Source organism: Mixophyes fleayi, chromosome 7 (genome assembly GCF_038048845.1).
Source record: "Mixophyes fleayi isolate aMixFle1 chromosome 7, aMixFle1.hap1, whole genome shotgun sequence".
Lineage (NCBI taxonomy): Eukaryota > Metazoa > Chordata > Amphibia > Anura > Limnodynastidae > Mixophyes > Mixophyes fleayi.
Genome location: NC_134408.1, coordinates 8927378 through 8933377, shown reverse-complemented (window position 1 = coordinate 8933377; position 6000 = coordinate 8927378).

Sequence of the window (6000 nt, the reverse complement as noted above, 5' to 3'; positions counted from 1 at the left end):
AAAGTATGCCTACGTCCATATCCAGATTACACTGATTCGACCGAGGAGCTGGATTGGGGGAGGGAGCGCAAATACGCTTTGTATTGCATGTTTCTTTTCTTACGTACGTCCGGAGCACCAATGCATTCACCTCTGAATAAGCTGCAAAATCTCTGTGTAAAGATAAGCAACATATTTATAAACACAGCGCGTTAGTATAAGTGTTATTTTATGACAACATGTACGTGTCTGTTAGTAATGTCTATTAACCTAAATCAGAGATGCCCAAAGTGCGCCGGTCCTGTCGCCGACCAGCTCATTATAACCGTCACTCTTGAGGCTGCCAATCAGAGACTCTCTGTGGCACACCTGTCCCTGCCCCTTCTTCTGTTTGCTGACCAATGAAAGGTTTAGTGAGCTGCTCAGGTTAGATAGAGATGGCAGAGGTTGGGTTGTACAGTGACCTTTGACAATGAAGGGTGGTAAGTAAGACCCCCTGGATGAAACCTCCACTTTATGTGTTACCTCCATGTCTAGGAGACTGGAGTCTCAGAGCCCGGCAGGGGCCTGTAAGTGGTTTCCTATAACAGTATCAGCAGTTCACTCCCTTCACCACCGGGGGAGCTATAACTAACGGTAAATAATTCCTGGCCCTGAATGCCCAGTATATAATGCTCAGGAGAGATGTTCCCAGGTGCAGAGATCAGAAAAGATAAATTTATAATTTTCAGTATTTTACGTCTACCAACAAGGTGTCAACACTTTCTGATAAGATCGGGAGCGGCCGGCTGGGGGCCACAGATGAAGGCTGCCAGGTGCCCACCACTTACCTATGGTATTGGTCATGTATGTTCTTATGTACCCCTAATTAGTAGCACTGTGCACAGTGACATCCTGAGTAGACAGAACTAGGGGGGCATGGAAGGGGAACAACAGAGAATGGGGCAGGTGTGGCCCGGTACACGCACTACATAGGCAAACCGAGGGGGTTTCCTTGTGCCTGGACCCCCCCCCCCCTCCAAGTCTGGGGCCCTGTATAATTGAGGTGGCTGGACCCTGCCCCCGCTTCACACGGCTCTGCTTGAAAAGAGAGAGCTGTGTGCACCTAACAGTAGTGCAGGCAGCATTGCCCATGTATATTATGGGGATAGGAAGAGTTGGAGAGCAGCCAAGCACTCTCTAAAATTATAGCCACACCCCCAGGGCCGTAACTAGGGCTGTGCAATAGGGGCAACCGCCCAGGGAGCAACACTGAAGGGGGGCGCAATTTAGGAATGTTTTAGGTTCATATGGTTAAAATTGAGGGCTAGGGGGGCGGCATTTGTCTTTCTCGCCCCAGGCACTAGAATTCTAAGTTACGGCTCTGCACACCCCCATGCATGCTGGTCACGCCCACTGGCGTCGTGGTGTGGAAACCCGCCTCTACAAATCCTGCGTTTGCCCCTGCGCTATATCACCCCACATTATTACATGTACGAGCAGCCATAAAATGATCCCCTGCTACAGTCTTCGTTGGCAGCTTGTCCTTGTGTTTATCTATTGGCACAACTACAACCACAATACCGTTATATACACCCAGACTATGATAAACGGGGCTCAGGGGCCGACTGGGTAGCCCATTATAACGGAGGTTTGGGAGACCAGCTCACTCTCCCTTGCCTATAGCAACCAATCAGATTCTAGTTATCATTTACCTTGTACATTCTAGAACATGATAGCTAGAATCTGATTGGTTGCTATAGGCAACATCTCCACTTCTCTGTTTTAGAATGTTTGGTAAATCTACCTCAAATATTTTACCTATTTCTGTCTGTATACATGTAATTTATTCCATTTTCCCCGTGGGAAAGAGGTGGAATATTCAGAACTGTCTCCATTTCAAGCCTTTTTTGTATTTTTGCTATAATCTGGTTTATATATGGGGTCTATCTGATGCTCATAATTGCAATATTCTCTGACAGACTTAAGAAAATAGACTTTTCATATGGTCATTCTGTATTCTCTTCAGACAGGATAACTTCCTACTTTTCTATTGTGTAGCGCTGGTTATTTTGGGAAAAACTATGTAGGAAAAAACAACTACATAACAATTATTATATTAAAGTAACATTTTATTCTAACTAAACCACGCCCCCATTTTACTCATAAGCATAAGAGGAGGCGACAGTACAGAAAAATATAACATGGAATTTTGGAGTAAAGAGAAGGAGAATCCTACACGAGTTCTGGCACAGTTATACGGGAATGGTCACATGGCTCAGCGCTGCAGTCACGTGATAACTTGCATATAAATATTTGTGGATCGTGAATCTATATAAAGGCAATGTGCACCTGAAAATGGGGATTGGCCACTTAATGATGGGGGCATCCCACTTCCCCCTGAGATGTGCCTAGTCATTTTGAAGCACTAGAGCACTGTTGGCTAACCTGTGACACTTCAGGTGTTGTGAAACTACAAGTCCCAGCAAACCCTTCCAGCAATAAGCTGCTATATATTGGCAAAGCATGCTGGGACTTGTAGTTTCACAACACCCAGAGTGTCACAGGTTAGCCAACACTGCACTAGAGTGCCCCTCACCCCATCACCTGCCCTCAGGACACCCTAGGCACCGGTGGCAGGGGCCCGCTCATAGAGGTGAGAGGGACACACCTCCCAATATTCCGGACAGTCGGTCCTGGCTATTAGGACTGTCCCCTAAAATCGGGATTGCCCTGCCTAAACCGGGACCGTTGGGAGATATGAACTAGTGGTAGAGGGACTCCAGTAACCAGTTAGTGTCCGGTACCTGACCCACCTCCGGGAAGATTAGCCTAGACACGCACCTGTAGCCCTCCAAGGAGAAACAGAAGTTGGCTGTAGTTTGGAGAATGGATAGAGATAAGTAATGACCTGCACTGATGGAGATTTTCCCGGGAAAAGTCTCAGTTTTTAAAAAAAAAAATGCTGATGGCGCTATATTAATAAAGCATAATAATAATGTTGCATCTCAGTGTATGTATATTTTGATATGTAATAATAATGTATAATGTAGTAATAACTATTATTAACTTTGCCTTAAGTGCCGAAGCTGTTCCGGCAGTATTGGCCAGCGTTTATTTTAGGACTACTTAAAGGGGATCTCCACCCTCCGACATCTCCGCTCTGAGGCAGTGACCTCCAATCCTCCTTCCCTTGGTGCCATAAGGTGCTCTGTATTTTACAGTCTACCAGTATGGAGGATCCGAGATATAAGAAAGATAGAAAGATCACTCTACTCCTGGCCATTCTGCAGACAAACAAACCCATCCCCACCTCAGCAGCCCACCAACTTCACCAAATTTGTGCCAGAACTTTTAGATACGGAGACATTATTCAGAAGGTAATTGTGTACCTAAGCCCGCTCTCCCAGTGGCTAGCACGATAGGGCTTAGTCCCCATAAACCCTGTCACTACAGGGGTGCAGCCCTCAAATTTGTATTTTTCAGGTTCCAATAACGCCAAAGGGCTCAGGACTGTCTCCATACGACGGATGCCCACGCCCAGGTGTGGAGTAGCCGGACAAGGTGCTTCAGCCCCCAATGCAAAAGATGACGAACTGTGTCCATCACGCTAGGCTTCCACGTAAATTAATAGCGCCATTGCATGGTCAGACATCACCTGTGCATGAGCAGGATGGTGGCACAGTGGTTAGCATTGCTGCTTACCATACATAAACATACCATAAGGCTAAAGTTAGTGTGTGCAATAAACAATGTAAGTTCCACTGGAGCACCGACCGATGATTAAACACCTGTAAAATCCAAGTCTCAGAAAAGTGGTCTCCACCATACTGCCCATCAGGGTAGAGAGAATGTGCCCCAAAAAATCATGTGATGCACTAATCTTATAGCTGCCAGTACGTGACTACACAGGCTTGGCACGCCTTTGGCTGTGTCCGATTCAAGCTTTGGGCACCTCTACGGTACGTGATTTTCAGCCATATCACTTGCACCAGCTACAGGACAGGTGTAAGTGCCGATTACTAGTGATGACGGCTGTGTATACAGCTAGAACATGTGCCTGTAATCAGGGACAATTGTAACTATGCATTTTATTTACGGTAGACATTCATAACATCCTGATAAATGTATTTTATGGGGGGGGGAAACAAACTTTTTTTATTTTTTAATGCTTTATGACTAATGACTATATTATTAACAGGTGACATTAATTGCATAGTTTCCTTGTTCCTTTATCTGTGCATTCTTTTGTGACTTGATATTCCACATATGTATTGGACGGATCCTGCAGATCAGAGCGCACCTAGACCGCTCCTTGTTGAATACAGACGTGCGTATACCCAATCTACTTCCATTTTGGCATTTCTTGGTGAATGAAGCCCATAATCTCCTAACAGACAGCGGCCTGAGATCTCAGCGCTACAAGGCTGCTCTACTAACCACTGTGCCACCGTGCACTGAAATAAAGTCTGTAATGTAAATAACAAATACCACAATTTATTACATCTATATACGAACCTTCAATAATTATTAACTTATACTTCATACCTCAACTGGCACCTGGCAGCTGCACACTGAACAATATTATTAATACAATTTATCAACAATTTTTTTAAAAGCAGGGACTGTGCAATGTTGACAAGTCTGTAAAAGCTGGGACTATTCCTGGAACTGTGGTGTGTGACACACTCCTGCATTCTCCCTCAGTTCTGACACCATGACAGAGAGTCAGACCCCAGGCTGTGTGTGGGAGAGAGCGAGCGGGAAGGGTTAAACAGGGCCAGGGGACAGTATTCGCAACTACCTGTGAAATGAGAACAAAGAGGAGTTTGGTGTCTGCACTCAGATGTCATCTAGTTATTTAGGACATCTGAGGCTGTGACATGCCTGCATGACATCTGTGCGGCCATGTTATTGTTAGTGGGGGTGCAGGCGTAGAGTTGGGGTTGTGTGTTTCAGTAGTGGGGTACACTGCTAAGGGACAGAGGAAGGCATTCCTAATAGACAGCTAAGATGTGGCTGTCTGACAGAGCATCAGTCAGGCTTTCTGGGACCTATAGTGCCACAGTAACAGGAGAACCGCAGGCTGGATAAACATGGTCCAATGTAACGCAAAGCACAGGCTATATATATATATATATATATATATATATATATATATATATATATATATATATATATAAAACATGATATCTATATATTAATAATATATACTGTTTTTTTCATCTTTACATGACATGCCCTAATAATAATAATAGGACAAAAATTAAATGGTCATAATTATGCATATCATTTCCCTAATTATAGTTCTCTTCATATACTTAAGGGTAAAACTACCTTTACATGATAAAAGTACCAGAACAGACTTGGAGATAGATTTACCAAACCTCCCAAAAAGGAAATGTGGAAATGTTGCCCATAGCAACCATTCAGATTCTAACTATCATGTTCTAGAATGTACTAGATAAATGATAGTTGGAATCTTATTGGTTGCTATGGGTAACACCTACACTTCTCCAAAGGTGAGACTTTCAGAGTATATATATATATATATATATATATATATATATATATATATATATATATATGTATATATACATGTTGAAAATGGGTTTTGTGACCAAATGCTTATAGTAGCACCCCTCCCTATCTAACTAGATCTCTAACAGCTGCCATCACTTGGGGAGTACTTGCCCTTAAAAACTACGGTAAAAAACACAGCAATCATCAGATTGAATAAGCCAGACCTTTATATAAATATATATATGTATAAATATATATATATATAGATATATATTACATAAAACCATTTAAGCTCCCTGAGCAGGTTCCTATTAGGTTATGGAGACAGATAATTTGTATGACACGTCCATTATAGGTGACTTGTTGTCCTGTTTTGGCTCAGTTCCCGGCCCCCCTCCTGTTTCCCCATATCCACTCCCTGGATTCTTCATTTCCTGACAACTGGTCAAACTGAGGCTCAGAGCAGCCATAAAGACCCTTTAATAAAGTTTAATTCAGTCCTAATGTGTGAAGAGACCT